General features: G+C 46.0%; 1 protein-coding gene across 4 annotated transcripts in view; it reads left to right on the top strand.

Annotated features, from left to right (window-relative positions):
* Nucleotides 1–63: 63 nt before the first annotated feature.
* Nucleotides 64–16,194, top strand: part of PTK2B (protein tyrosine kinase 2 beta) — a 135,359-nt gene continuing 119,228 nt past the window's right edge. For 2 of the 4 annotated variants that reach the window (XM_064585353.1, XM_045880053.3), the window contains exon 1: nucleotides 11,561–11,755. The gene's annotated coding sequence lies outside the window, so the exon portion shown is untranslated. Of the gene's footprint in view, nucleotides 387–11,559; nucleotides 11,756–16,194 lie in introns of those variants that run through there. The other 2 variants (XM_064585352.1, XM_045880054.3) reach the window with 2 other exon arrangements.

Genomic DNA, 16,194 nt, shown 5'->3' with positions numbered 1-16,194 from the left:
TGGCGGCTCCGCCCCAGTTCCGATCCGCGCAGGAAACCCCGGAAGAGCGGGGCGGACCCCGGCGCTCTGCGATCCTTGCCGGTCGTCGCCGGTCGTCGCCGGTCCTCTGCGGTCTGGCCGGGGTTAGGGAGAAGGAAACTCCCCATTTGTGCTGCCGGGCTTCCGTGTCACGGGAAACCTATTTCCGATTTGAAATGCGACAGGAAGTTCGGGAGCCTCTTCCTCAACCACTCCCTGGAAATTTCTGGTCCGCGCAGTTGGGAAAGAGCGAGCGCTCCACTTCCTGGTTCCGAAGTAGGGGCAAAGATCTGTCCCCCACCCTTGCTTTCGTTGTTCACTTAGTTTGGCCAGTCTTAATTCTGTACCCTGGAGTAAAGAGGAAACAGGTGAGAGAAGCGGGTAGTGGGAAGACCTCTAAAAAGACCCTTGTGTCCCGTGGTTGCATAAGTGGGCGGGTCACAGTGTTTCCAAACTCTGTTTCCTAATGAGTAAAATGGTGATCGTATCACTTGTCTACGTGAGATGTGAGGATTAAAATTAAATACGGAAAGTACTCATTACATGAGGCAGGCCCCCGTTAAAACAGAAGGAGCAGGGATTGCTTTGAAGCGAGCTATGGGAAGTAGAATCCAGGCTGAATTCCTACCTGCTATAGCAGGCCTGACTGTCTCCCAACTCCCCATTCTTGCCTCAGTTTGACCACTTTACAGCCTTCAGATGTAGGATTCCTTTCCCCTGACACACGTCCATTTTCCCGGTTTCTGTTGGAAGACAGTTCTCCAGTTGTCATTTTTCTGTTTTTGAGCAGAGGCACTGACTGCCTTTTTTGGAATACCTTTTCAAGGATGTTTCTGTGGTGAATAGCCTTGGACAAAAATAATGTCTCCCTCCAGGCAAAGATCTGGCCGACTTAATCTCCGTTATGAGAGATTCTGTTTCCCTGAGCTTCTAATTGCTCTTCTATAAGGCCGCCTGCCATGGCCCTCATCACAGAGGATTCTGGGAATCGGGGCTCAGAAAAGTGGCCCAAATGATAATTCTCGGACTGTTGTTACCAACGTTAGTAATGAGCCTCTCTTTGTCTCTGATGCAGGACTCTCACCTACCAGCATTCTTGAACCTGTTACAGGCTAACTTGTTAATTTGCAAAAAGGCTAAAATCTCAGTCGTTTTATAGTTCTTGACAGCTGTCTTTCAAACTTTTCCTCAGAGTAGCCTGTTTCCCACAAAGCCAAGGGGATGAACACCACCAATTACTGCCTTCTGCACTGTTTCTTATGCATGGCTCATGGTTCTGCATTACCTGGGGAGCTTTTTAAAAGCAGATTCCTGGGCCCACTTTGATCTACTTGCCTCTCTGAGAGAAAGGCCCAGGTATTTGCATTTTCACGTGCTCTCCAGGGATTCCCAGGCACACTAAATCTTGAGGCCCACTGTTCTAGATCACATCTGGAGTTAACAGTTACTGATTCAAAAATTAACCTGAGAGGCAGTCTCTGAAAAGGCCACAAGATGGGGCTAATAACCCTACACTCCAGGCACCTCCCTGAAAATCTTGTTTTCTAGTTTCCTTTTCTTTGACTGTGTTCTCTTATCTGTGTGTCCCAGTGCTCTGTCAGTCTATCTGTTTTGCTATCTGTGTATTTCATACTGTTCTTACAGGCTTTTCCCTGTTTGTTTTGTCATTGTTTTTCTCAGACTCTGAGTGGGGCCACAAATCAAAACAGGGGTGAAGAATAGAAATTAAATAGATCTTATTTTCTTTAAGCAGAATACAAAAGTTACCGTTCAACCAATAAAGTTCTCCAGGCTTTCGGGAAATCCGGAAAGGACTTGGTTCTATTCCAAGGCCCACCACTAGCCAAAGGCATGACCCAGGGCACTTTTCTGACTTCCTTTTCCTCAACCATAAAAGGAAAGATCCAACTAAATGCTCCAAGTTCTCAGCAGCAGCTCAAACACTCTGAACTTTCTTATGCTTTGCATAATTTCAGTAAAGAGGGTGACTAATACTTACCCAGAGACCAGAAAAGAGAAATCTTGGTGACTATAAACAGTCTGTCACTAACTTCTGAAGAACTTTTCCAGAGGACCTTGAAGTTCAGGCTCTCTGTTATACCTACCGAGCTAATGCAAAAGTCCACTGGCAGTTCTTGCTGTCTCTGACTTGCCCCATCCCAGACCCCAGGCATTCTTGCCAAGCACTGCCACTTTCCAAACCCCTACTATACCCATGAAAGTGTATGTAAGGAATGACAACTATTTTTCAAATGTTGTGTTAGAGAAAAAAATTCCTAGGTGCAGAAAGATGGGTGAATTCTTTTTTTTTTTTTTTTCTTTTCTAGACTAGAAAGTGACTCCTGCAAGTAAAAGGCAGAGATTAGATTAACAAGATTAGATTTTAAAAGAAAAGTAAGACCCAACTGTATGCTGCCTAAAAGGAACCCACTTTAAATATAAGCATACAAATAAGTAAAAAGGATAGAAAAAGATACGCTAACAGGAGTCAAAGCTGGGGTAGTTCTGTTAATATATGAAAATCAGATTTCATATCAAAGACTAATAAAGGGTTAATGTTCTATAGGATGGCTGCTGAGTCCAACAGTTGCAGAGCTGGCAATTGCAAGAGCAACTTCTAGAAATAGGCAACCAGAGATGCAAACATGATTGAGCTTATTCAACAGAAATATCATGGAAGTCTTAAAGGAGATCACTATAGTCCGATGCTTGATGTGGGACATAGAGATGACTGGGGCCTTCTCTGAAGCCTGAACCATGGAGAAAAAAGGAGGGTAGGGGCTCTGATTTAGTTTGAATAATGCAGGGAGAACTTCCATAAGAAGTAGTGTTAATGTAACTGGTTAGGGATAAACCTAGGGTAGTGAATTGCCTGCCTCTGGGTCAGATTGGTTGAAGACTTCTTTTATTTGAGCCACATGTTTTTTTCCCCTCTGTATAATATGTAATTTAAGATCTTCTAAACTTCAACTTTTATTTTTTATTTTTTTGTTTTTGTTTCAAGTTTTTATTTAAATTCCAGTTAACATACAGTGTAATATTATTTTCAGGGGTAGAATTTAGTGATTCATCACTTACATATAACACCCAGTGCTCATCACAAGTGCCCTCCTTAATGCCCATCACCCATTTAGCTCATCCCCGCCCCCCACTTCTCCTCCAGCAACCCTCAGTTTGTTCTCTCTAGTTAAGAGTCTGTTCTATGGCTGCCTGCCTCATTTTTGCCCCCCCATGTTCATTTGTTTCGTTTCTTAAATTCCACATGTGAGTGATCATATGGTATGTGGTATTTGTCCTTTTCTGATTGATTTATTTTGCTTAGCATGATACACTCTAGCTCCATCCATGTCATTGCAAATGGTAAGCTTTCATTCTTTTTTATGGCTGAGTAATATTCCATTATATATATTTATATATATAAATATATAGTATATTTTATACATAATATATCCCACAACTTCTTTATCCATTCATCAGTCAATGGACATTTGGTAAGCCTCCACCTTTAAAATGCAACTCAAAATGATTAAACAGTAAGCAGATGGATTATCTCATATCACCAAAAGTCTAGAGGCAAGAAGGCTATGTCCAACCCAAAGACACTGAGACCCCAGATTCTTTCCATCTTGCAGGTCTGCCTATGGCTTCCTTTTGGTTGGAAAATTACTGCAACAGCTCCAGGCATCTTACCCTGATATCAGCCAATGTCCATAAATGGAATAGGGCCATTTCTCTCTACTATGTCTCATTTTCAGAGCTAAGAAACCTTTTCTAAAACCCTCCAGAAGACTTCTCCTCACACCTTATCAGTCAGAACTGGGTCACACATTCACCTCTAAATGCATCACTGACAAGAGGAATAAGACCACTATGATTGACTTGAACCAGTCAGGATTTACCTGAGTCATGGAAGTAGAGAGATGGTCACTGAGATACATTTGGGACTTGGCTATTTATTAAGAAAGAGAGGGAAATTGCCATTAGGTAGGCAACTATAGGTTCAGGACAGTTGCCAACATTTGCAAATTAGGAGATTTTACATAAAAAGTCAACATTTCTTTAAAATTAATTGTGCTAAAATAAACATAAAATTTACCATCCTAAGCATTTCTAAGTGTACAGTTCAGTAATGTTAAGTATATTCCCATTGTTGTGCAACCAATACCCAGAACTTTCCATCTTGCAAAACTGAAACTCTTTACCTATTAAATCTTTTTCCCTCCTTCCCCCAACTCCTGGCAATCACCAGTCTACTTCCTGTCTCTATGAATTTGATTATTCTAGGTACCTCATATAAGTGGAATCATACAGTATTTGTCTTTTTGTGGCTGGGTTATTTCACTTAGTATAATGTCCTCAAAGTTCATCCATGTTGTAGCCTGTGTTAGCGTTTCCTTCCTCCTTTAAAGCTGAATAATATTCCATTGTATGGGTAGAACACATTTGTGTTTATCCACTCATCCATCAATGGACACTGGGGTTGCTCCCACTTTTGGCTCTTGTGAATAATGCTGCTATGAACGTGGGTGCATAAACATCTCTTCGAGGCTCTGCTTTCAGTTCATTTGGATATATGCCCAGAAGTGGACTCTGGATCATAATGGTAATTCTACTTTTACTTTTTTTGAAGAACCGCCATACTGTCTTACATAGTAGCTGCACCATTTTATGTCCCTCAATAGGGCCACACGGGTTCCAATTTCTTCACATCCTGGCCTCCACTTGTTCTGTTCTTTTCTTTGCATTGTAGGCATCCTATTGGGTGTGATGTGATATCTCCTTGTGGTTTTTATTTACATTTCCCTAATCATTAGTGGTCTTGAACATCTTTCTATATGCTTGTTGGCCATTTGGATAGCATCTTTGGAGAAATGTTGATTCAAGTCCTTTGCAGATTTTTAAATTAGGTAATTTTCTGTTGTTGGGTTGTATGAGTTCTTTCTATCTTCTGGATTTTAACCCCTTATCAGATATATAACTCGCAGATACTTCCTCCCCTTCTGTAGGTTGCATTTTCACTTTGTCGATTTCGATGCATAGAAATTATTTATTTTGATGTAGTCCAATTGATCTATAGCTATTTTTGTTGCCTTTTGATGACATAGCCAAGAAACCGTTGTCAAATCCAATGTCATGAAGCTTTTCCCTATTTTTTTCCTAAGGTTTTATAGTTTTACATCTCACGAGTAGGTTTGCAATCTATTTTGAATTAATTTTTTTAAGATTTATTTATTTGAGAGAGAGTGCACAAGCGAGGGGAGGGGCAGAGGGAGAGAGAGAGGGTAAGCACCCTCTGAGCAGAGAGCCCAATGCTCCCAGGACCCCGGGATCATGACCTGAGCCAAAACCAAGAGTTGGACCCTTAACCGACTGAGTCACCAAGGAGCCCCTCCATTTTGAATGAATTTTTACATATGGTGTAAGGGAGGGGTCCAATTTCACTCTTTTGCATGTGAATAGCCAGTTTCCTGACACCATTTGTTGAAGAGACTGTCCTTTCCTGCATTGAATAGCCTTGGCGCCATTGTTGAAGATCATTCGACCACATACACAAGAGTGTATTTTGGGGCTATCTATTCTATTCCACTGGTCTGTATGTCTGTCTTTCTGTCAGTACCACATTTTTTCATTACTGTAGCTTTGTAATAAGTTTTGAAATCTAGAAGTGTGAGACCTCCAACTCTGTTCTTTATAAAGATTATTTGGCCATCAGGATCCCTTAAGATTCCATACGAATTTTAGGATGGATTTTTTTTTTTTTTTTTTGCATTAAATGTTGTTGGGATTTTTATAGAGATTGCATTAAACCTGTAGACCACTCTGGGTAGTATGGACATCTTAACAACCGTACTGAGTATTCCAATCCATGAACACAGGCTATCTTTCCATTCCATTATTTATGTCCTGTGATTTCCTTCAGCCATGTTTTACAGTCTTCCGCCTCCTTCATGAAGTTCATCCCTAAGTATTTTATTCTTTTGGATACTATTGCAAATGGAGTTATTGTCTTAATTTCCTTTTTGGATAGTTCATTGTCTGTCTTTGCTTTTAGAAAAAGAAAGCTCTGCTGCATTGCTACATTAAGCTTCCTCTTCTGCAGGGCAGTAGACTTTTGAGCTGAATAGCAGGTGCTCCCTGTAATGAGGGACATTTGTTCTCCAGTTTGCCACAGACCCTATGCAGCTAGCTTCCCTCACGTCCCCTGCCTTGCCTCTGTGGACATTCAGGCTTTCAGCCCCTTGTTTGGATGTCCCCCGTGAAGGTTACACACTGCTGCTCTTCACTGTGAAGGAGGTAGGGTGGTAAGATACTCCAGTACAGACTTGGTACTTGACAAAATGAAATCTAAATGGATTTTCCATGTTCCTGAAATTTCTCTCTGAGCACCCAATTACTTTATTGCAAGTATTTTGAATAGACTTTTTAAAAAATGTGTGATTTTTTTTTCCCCTCTTAAAATATGGGATGCAGAACATAATGTAAACTTTCCTTCATGACTTACAAAATAGACAATAATTACTGTGCTGCGCTGGGTAATAAAGGGGTGCCCTCAGGAGTTAGTGCAGTATGTAGGGTTGTTTGTCTCTGTCCTGTAAATGGCCACAGATGCCTGTGTTTTAAGCGTTCTTGCATTTGCTAGGCACTTCGTTTTTTCTTTCTTTTTTAAAGGCGCTTCTTGCTGCTAACAGCCAATCTGCCTGTAGCAGCCTGCTCTCAATGCCGCTTGATGCTTCCTAGTGTGGACCAGGCACAGAGAGCCAGCCGCATTTGTTAGAATTGCAGATGTCAGTAATGCAAGACAAGGTTCATATGGCCATGCCATTGCTTCAGAGCTTATCCATAGGCTGTGGGGACCCGGCGAGCTCCCTCACAGGTGGGAGTGAAGGATTGAGAGCCAAGAAAGCCAAAGTCACAGAAGTCATGGAGCTGGACTGAACTGGGCAGGGCAGCAGGCAGGCTCCATTTCCACACGGGCACCCTGCACGAGCGCCCTGCAGCCCACTGCCCTGCAGCCATCCTGGGGAGCTGCGCAAGGCCAGACAGCGGTGCCCGGAGCTGTGGAAATTGCCCTCCCTCTGTGGCACTGAGACTCTGCCTGTTGTCTTTAAAAGGAAAATAAAAACATTCTTCTGACTTCTCCAGCTGCCCTCCCTCTTGGGTCCCCAAATTAATTTCTTAATGGATTTAATATGGTTTTATTTTTCCCAAAGAGATTCACTTTGGATTACGTCCAGGAATCCATTTTTTTTTTTTCCTCCGTGGAAAGATTTCATTTATTTTAACTTTTTCACTGTGAACATTTTCAAACACAATGTGAGAGAGAACAGTATAATTAACCCCCACCTACCCATCATTCAGCTTACATCAGTAATCAAATTTGCTATTTTTGTCTCACTTCTCCCCTCCACATTTGGGGGAATGGGTATGGTGGAGTATTTTAGGTAAATCCTCCCCCCTCTTTTTTATAGTAGGCTCCACACCCAGCGTGGAGCCCAACACAGGGCTCGATATCACGATCCTGAGATCATGACCTGAGCTGAAATCGAGTCAGACGCTCAACCGACTGAGCCATCCATTCGCCCCAGTGATGGAGTATTTTAAAGTAACCATTATTTTTATTTCAGGAACACATTTTTAAAAGTTGCAACAGGATATAATACCTTCCATTTATTGCCAGCTATGAGCCATGGCACTAGCAGGGAAATTTACATGTGTTATTTCTAGTCCTTCTGACAACCCTGTAGTAAGTTATTCCCATTTTATAGATGAGGAAATTTAGGTTCTGCCTTAATTTAGAGACAAAAGAAAATAGGCTGAGTGATTGTATATTAGAAGTACATTTGAAGCTATGGTGACAGAAAAGCCCCAAATGCAGCGACGTGAAAAATTTAAATTTCTCATATAAAAGTTCAAGTTGGCCCAGACCATGTCTAGGGCTAGCATTGTGGCTTGATGGCACTAGGGACCCAGACTTCATTTCTCAACACCACAGACCAGGATGGTGGCTCTGGGTTCCATCATTCGGTGCAGGTAGAAAAGGAAATGGTGGAGGCTTGCCCCTTCCCTTGACGGCATGATCCTGAAGCTGCACACATAACTAGCACTCACCAACCATTGCCCAGAACTTAATCACTGGCCATACCTGCAAAGGAGACTGGGACATGCAGTCTTTATTTGGGGCAGCCTAGGACCAACTAAAAATCAGGGATTCTATTATAAGGGAAGAAAGGAGGACAGCCAGCTGTGCCTTCATAAATGGAATAGAGTCCTTTTGAAGTCAAGGGCATGGTTTTGAGGTTTGGGGAGTTTTTTGTCGTTTTTGGGGGGAGTTGGGCCCAACTGTGGTTCATTTAGCAAACCCAGTAGTGCCTGGTTTAATTAGAGGTAGGTGTTCTTTGGTGATGAAGGATTTCAGTTATTTAATCCTTGTGCCCATGACTTTTTTCTTTGTTCATTTTTTTTTTTGCTCAGAACACTTATAACCATACTATTCTTTTAAAATGAAATGTATTCTGATTTTTTTTTTTTTTTTAAGTAGGCTCCATGCCCAGCACGGAGCCCAATGTGGGGCTTGAACTCACAACCCTGAGATCATGACCTGGGCTGAGATCAAGAGTCAGACGCTTAACCAACTGAGCCACGCAGGCGCCCAAAAATGAAATGTATTCTAATAACAAATTTACATTATGTGATTTCATTCCATTATCCATAATAGAGAGACTCCGATGACGTATCATTACATGCCAATAATGGGTTTATATTCAGCCCTGCTCTGGGTGGCTGTGGACAAATTATTTACCTTTTCCAAGCCTCCTTTCTACAAAAGAGGAATACTGTTATTTACCTCAGTGAATTGTTGTGAAGGCCCATTAGGTGATGGATGAAAGTTCCAGTCACAGTGAACACTTGATTGTATCTGTATAACAGATACCTATGTAATCACTCCCCACTAAACCTACCCTATTTAATTCCTATTTTCTTTCTTTTTCTTTTTCTTTTCCTTTCTTTCTTTCTTTCTTTCTTTCTTTCCTTCCTTCCTTCCTTCCTTCCTTCCTTCCTTCCTTCCTTCCTTCCTTCCTTTTCTTTCTTTCTTTCTAAGTAGGCTCCACAACCAACGTGGGGCTTGAACTCACAATCCTGAGATCAAGAGTCGCATGTTCTACCAACTGAACCAGCCAGGTGCCCCTAATTCCCATGATTTCTAAAAATAAAATCATAGCATGTTATAGCACAATAACATAATAATCACCATAGTATGCATATTTTCATACTTATCAGTTAATTGGGGCATCACAGTACCCTGTGAAATAGGTTGGGGAGGTATTTCTTATTCCTCTACTCTCCTAGATTAGGAAATACAAACTCAGAGAAATGGATTCGCCTGGCCAAGGTCACATTCTTCCCTCTTGACCGTCTCCTTCCCATGTGCATCTAAACCTGCTCCGTTGGCTACCATCTTAAAATTTAGAACACACAATGAGATGTCGGTAGAATTTTAAAAGACCATTTACATAGAATTCTAGGCTCCTGGAAACATTTCTGATAGGTTTTTTTAAAAGGCAGGTAACAGGCTGACATGTGTGACCCTGTCACCTTAACTTGTCATGACTGATACTGGACAGGACATAGGGAGACCTGCAGGCACAGTATCCATCCCAGGGAGTTTCCCAAGGTCTCTTTCATAAATAAAACCGATTATCCTACGATGCTAGGAACTAGGTTTCAGAGCTTTAAAGAAATATCTGTGAAGAATTCAACATCCTCTGAAAATTTTGAAAATCTGAAAACTTTTCTCGAATGAAGGCCCGATTAGATTGTAGTTTAAGGATTTGGCCACAGGGCAGCAGCACAAACTCACCTTTCCTTAAACCTGTTTGGATTAGTTTTCCTCCTTAGTTCCCACTGCCTGCAGCCCAACACAGACCCTCAACAGCTAATGCAAGTATCTAACTTTCAACTGCTCAACATTCATCTCCTCATTCCCATGCACAAGAACACGGAGCCCCCATTTTCCGAAGCCCTCTGACAATCTGCTTGTGGTGCGGTCAGTTGGTCCGTTAGTCTTCCCCACACTTTGCCTGCTAACTCCAGTTGACCTGTCCCACTTGCCTGATCACCCCGAGCCCTAGCCAAGGTCTCCCCTGACACCTTCTGACTGCTTTGCGGGTTGCCAGCATTACCTGGTGCTGGGGACAGCATGAATGGGTGAATGGGATGAACCAGGGGGAGCTCCTGCAGCTGTGGCTATGAGCTCCCATCCAACGGGTTGTCAGTTGCCTTGGTTGGGCAGGTGGGCCCCAGGCTCAGAGATTCTGATTGTCAGTAAACCCGAAGTGCCATCCAGGTATCTGCATTTTAAAAGATACAAGTCATCCGTCCTCTGGTCACACTTTGAGAAACATTGACTTTCTAGCTTTGTGGCCTTGGACAAATTAAGGAATCTTAAGTCTTGGTTTTCTTTTCAGAAAATGGGAGAAATTAAACGAAATCGTGTCAAAGGAATGCTTTCTTAGCAACACTGGATGGCATTTAGACATGCTCACCAAATGCTGGATTTTCCTATTGTTCTCCTGGGGTGGCTGAGTTTGGAGTTAGTGGGTGAGGTTGTATTGGGGGGGCCATCATGTATGCTGGGCTGTCACCTATGGCAGCACAACTCAAGGGGGCGCCATCCTCAGAGACGACCCTGTGAATAGCATGTTCTAGAACTGTGGGAGATCCCAATCCTTCACAGGACCCAGAATGAAGAAGTTTGGGGCAGGGGCTCTGGAGAGGAACTTTGAGGATGTGGGAGACATTGAGGACATACCAGCTTTCTGACCTTATGCTAAGTCCTGTTCACCTCCTCCTACTCAGGGGGAAAGTCTGGAATTTTTCTAGCAACAGGGGAAAAAGGGTTTTCTAAGTGCCCTTGAGTCACTGTCTTGCATTTCACTGCCCTGCTTGCCTGAGTAAAGAGGTGAACCAGCCTCTTTGTTTGGGCAGCGAAGTCAGCTGATATGGAGATAGGGCTGGGTAAAGGCTGCCCAGCTTCTGTGACAATTCTTGCGCTGCCCTCTGGTCCTGCCCTATCACAGCACAAGCACCTGGATCGGTTCTGCCAAAGCCCTTGGTGATATTCACCTGATCTCCATGCCCCCTCAAGGGGTTGGGGCCACTTTAGGACAGGGAGAGACCTGGAGGGGCCCAGATGCTGAGATTATGGGAGCCAGGTAACCATCTCCACTCTGAACCCTCCTTGGAGGCTAGAGAGGAAACACCAGCCTCTTAAGTGTGGCCTCCAAAAGTCTGCAAGCGGAGTGGGAGGAGGAGGGGAGGGGTGGGAGGAATTAGGAGGGGTCAGCCGCTCACAGGGCACGCCCACGGCCACGGCCGAAGACCCCTTTGGGGCTCCGGAGATGGGTCCCCAGGTGGGCACGTGCAGCTCAGGGAATTGGTGGCAGCGTCTATTTCAGGGTTTATGGTAAGAGGCTGGAGCAGGCACACACTCAGCACCACCGACAACACACCCCACCCTTTAAGGAAGTGAGGAGGAGAGCAGCAGGGGTGTGGTTAACTGGGAGGAGGAGAGGGGGAAAACACAAACCTGTCAGCCCTGTTATTCAGCAGAGGCCTCCGGAGCGGCCGCGAACCCCCTACCTGCCGCAGCCCCCAGACCCACCTGTACCTGCCGCTGCGCAGCGGGCGCCTCACCTGGCCCAGCCAAGGAGCCGTCGGAGTCGGTGCTTCTCTCGGTGTGAGTCCCCTCCCGCGACCCGGGCCGAGCGCCCAGCCACAAGTTGGAGGCTGGCCGGGGTGGTAGGGCTTGGAAGGGGGGGGGGGGGTGTTTCCGAGACTATGCGTACCTGGACACCTGGACGGAAGCGGGAGCGCTTGCAGAAGGGACTCAGTGGCCAGAGCCGCGGGTGCACTGCACGCCCAGCTTGCTAGCCTTCCCCCCGGGGCAGAGCGATTCTATTTTTGGAGTTACTTTGACACTGAAGGGTGTTTCTCCCGCTTTGTCCTCTTAACGTATTCTGGGAGGGGAGGTTGGGGGGATGATGAGAAGGCACAAAATCGCCACCTGCCTCTAAAGGTCAGATCAGAGAGCAACAGAGCAGGGCTTTCAGAATCCAGCTTCAGGAGCTGCCTCTGAGCTGCTCCCTGCCCTCCCCACTCTCCCCTCTCCCCATGCCCTTCAGCACCCCCACCCTGGTCGTATTCCCAGCACACCCCATTGCTCTGGCATGGACTTCCTGCCCCCCAGAGGGCATCTTCTAAATCAAGCCCTGACTGGAAGCAAGCCGGGTTCCTTAAGCGGCATAGAGGCAGAACTCTAGGGTGTGTGTGTGTGTGTGTGTGTGTGCGCGTGTGTGTGTGTGTGTGCGCGCGTGTGTGTTTGGGGGTTAAAGTTAACACTGATTGCTGCTCACTGGTCCTTTGTGAAACTACCTTCTAAATTCCACAAAAGGGTTAAGTTCTGTGCTGCCTTCTCTGGCTGTCAGGCTGTGCGTGGGCAAAGCCTTGGGTGGGTGAACAGGGAACATATGGGTGATGTTCTGAGCCCACCGAGCCCCACCACCTGCCCTAACCCTCAGCCATCTGACACTGTCGTCTCCCCACACCCCAAACTTGGGGCTCAATCCAATTAGGTTCCCTTAAAGGGGCCAAGGGGAGAAGGGGAGCAGAGTTTGCACACAGAGGGGGCATGTGCCAGGAGGATTTAGAAGCCGAGAAGTTTCCGCTGACCTGTAGCTAGACGTGAGCCCCCAGGGACAGTGGGTATGGCATGACCAGGTAAGGGGCACGAGGAGACCTCTCTGAGCCTTGACTGCTCTCTCCTCACCTGAGTCCAGGCCAGGACGTGCCCTTGTGGACCTAAGCCTCAGCCTTTCACAACTCTGAGGGAGGGAAAGGAGGCAAGAGATGAAAAAGTGAGTAAGGATAGAAGGGAGGAAGGAAGCAGTCACATTCAAGAGACGAGCTCTGCCTGGACAGTCTCCATCCATCCGTTCATTCATTTAATAAGCATCTGCTGACTTACTACCTGAGGCTACATGTCGGTGCCAGGTGTGGGGACGCAAGGATGCTTGTGACCCACCCCCGCTCTCTGGAGCAAGCAGCGCGGTGGACAGCAGATGCTGCGTGCTGCAGTATGGGAAGGGGCAGGGATCAGGGTGTCAGGGAAGACTTCCTGGCGGAAGCAACTCCAAGTGGAGACCCTAAGGATCAATAGGAAGTGGCCAGAGAGTGGGAGAGAGGGAAGAAGGCAGGCACAGAACACAGCAAAGCGCTAAGACCTGAGGCCAGAAGCAGCGTGACACATTCAGGAAACTGAAAGTAGCTCAGCATGTTTGGAGCATGGAGAGTGCAGGGGCGAGGTGAAGCTGGGGTGGGGGTGGGGGTAGGTAAGTAGAGACAGCTCCAGAAGGGCCTGCTCAGGCTGCCATGGCAACTCCCATTGGAGCAACACTTGGGACCTAGAGCCAGGCAGGAGACTTCCCAGCATGCCTCTGACTCTAGGGTGGGGTTGCCAGATTTAGCGAATAAAAACACAGGACACTCAGATTTGAATTTCAGATAAGCCATGAATATTTTTCAGGTGTAAGTATAGCCCGTGCAATATTTGGGACATACTTATACTAAGACATTAGGTATTGTTTATGTGAAGTTCAAATTTAACCGGATATCCGGTATTTTATCTCGCAACATTTTATCACGCAAGGAAGGTGAAGATGCTCCCGTGCTGGGAAGTGAAGGATGGGCAGTGCCCAGGTACCAGGAGAACAGTCTTCAGGGCATATTTATCTTGTAACCAATCCTCCTGGATTCCAGTTTGGGACTCCTTCACTGACTGACCGTGTTATTTCTTTATAAAAAAAAAAAAAATTATTGGTCTGCATGTTTATCTACACAGCTGAAGGACTGTGATGCCTCAGAAAGAGATTGGGCTTTGGAGCCTGTTGGACCTGGATTCAAATCCCCGCTTGGCCAATTGCCCACTGTGAAGCTCCATGTAAACCACTTAGCTCCTCGGAGCCCTGGAATCTCTTTTCTGAAAGAATTCAGGAATAACAGGTTGTTGGGAGGATCTGTGATAATGTATGTAGATTGCCTAGTGAGCGGTCAAGAAAAAGTGGCAATATTAATTTTTGTAACCCCTGCACAGGGGTGACCAAAGGAGCATCCACAAAGTGCTTGGGGCTCATTGATTTCTGTTTATATTTATCGAGTACTCAGAGGTCCCCAGGGAAATAATGTGGTAGGGGTCCTGCTTCTAGTGAGAGGGTGGGTTAGCTCCTAAGCAGAGAGGGAGAGCCTGAATTGTTTTTTCAGTTCTACCCTTCCCTTTGCATGTGACCTGTTTCCAGGGGAGGAGATCCCCAGCTCTCCTCTTGGAGGAGGGTAGTGCAGGGTTGCAGGGGGTGGTGGTGGCTCAGGGCAGAATTAACGGAAGGAAAATGTGAATGAATTACAAGAGAACCCACATAAAACAGCTAGAACAGTGTCTGGCACAAACATATGCACTATAAAATTTGACTGCCATCATTCCCATTTTTATGAGTACCTTCCTAGAAAAATAGACTCATTCATTGCAGCAGTAGATGAAGTAGGGGTGCCGTGTGAACCATGTTTTGACTTTAATGGGAGAATCTGTGAGAGCAATTTAGGGGCCTCCTAAAAGGGAACCCGAGGGAGTTAAGAATTTGTTAAGAGAAAGAGGAAATGGAAATTGTGTTCCCCTTGTGGGGACCGTGGAATTAAAAATGGTCCCTTTCCAATGGCTGAAACTCCCCATCCCCCTACCCCAGTGGTGAGTGTTTTGTCCCCACTCTTAGAACAGCACCCGCCAAACAGTGTTCCGAGAAACTCTATGCCATGAGATAGTTATGGGGGTTCCACTGGTGAAATGTTCAGATGAGCTGGCTCTTGGAGATTTGTCACGCGTCTTTGCACAGCAAGGTCCTGCAGAAAAAGACTTCTGTATCACTGGGTCTTCTCGCATTCCGTGGCTTTGACTCTAGAACCCTGGCAGGGGTGGGGGGAAACCTATTATTGTCTCAAAGGAAATAGCATTTCATAGCTAGTGACTGTTGATGTGGGCGCAGTTCTGGGGCCAAGCAGGTCTTTCAGAAGACATTATTCATCCCGTAACTCTAGCCAGGAGGGATCTAATTTATCCTAGACTCAGCAGTGTCCAACTTACAGAGGATCTTCAGGGACTGAGTGCTGGTGCACAGCTGGCCCTGCATCCGTATCCCCCATGGACACAGACCCCTACCCGTGTCCGACAAAACCTTCCTACCGCAGCTTACACCCATTTCTCATGGGTCAGAAAAGCCTGGGAAGAGGATGTCTCCTAGCAAGTGGCCCTCTGTGGTTTTGGCAATGGCTCCATGTGTCCTGAATACTGCTAAGGCAAGCACACTGATGGTGAGGAAGGGAAGGGAGGGAGCGTACCCTAGGGTAGACCTCGAGTGGTAGATCTCTACCAGCCCCTACATTTCCCCCTGCCCGGGAGTCATGGGCTCTGGACCGCGTGGCCCTGGCCTCCCAGATGGATGGGGCTCTGAGGTGGTCACACACGGGTGGCTGGAGATACCCAACAGTTGGCATGCTCGGGGCTCTGCAAGTATGATAATTAAGAGAAGTTCTTGCTGGCTCGGTGATTGGGGCTTTCTCTTAGACTCTGTGTGGGTTCTAGGGTAAAGGGGGAGGAGCAGGGATGGGGGCAGTGGCCTGTCACGCACACAGGGCTGGTAGTCTGGTGGTCAAGTGCAAAAGCTTGGAGTCAGTCAGCCAGGGTTCCAACTCCAGCTCCCGGACTCCCTAACTTGACGTTTGGCAAGTCCCTTGGCCTGCTCATCCTCATCCGGAAGACGAGGGTGATTGAGGGGGCCGGGGGAGCAGGCGTGTACCAACCCGCATGGCCTGTTTCATATTTTACCATCCCAGATGGCCTTATGCACCAGCTTCCTAATAACCTCAACTGAATGCAAAAATTCGGTCCTTCAACAGGCACATGGTTGGTGTTGAGTAAGTGTGGCTCTCCTTATCGTTATATTTTTACACTTAGGATTAATCTGAGTGGGTGGGAAGCCCCTGAGGAAAAAGGCCATCCTCAGAGGGCGGCACTCGGGGCTCCTCCTCCTGCGTGCTGTCTCCCTGACAAGCATCACTTCTCCAGCAGTATTT

The sequence above is a fragment of the Mirounga angustirostris genome, unplaced genomic scaffold, assembly GCF_029215605.1.
Source record: "Mirounga angustirostris isolate CCGP_5_RB_7025 unplaced genomic scaffold, mMirAng1.0.hap1 SCAF_2, whole genome shotgun sequence".
NCBI classification, from domain to species: Eukaryota; Metazoa; Chordata; class Mammalia; order Carnivora; family Phocidae; genus Mirounga; species Mirounga angustirostris.
Note: the sequence above shows the minus strand (reverse complement) of the source record. Positions and strands in the feature narration are given on the sequence as shown.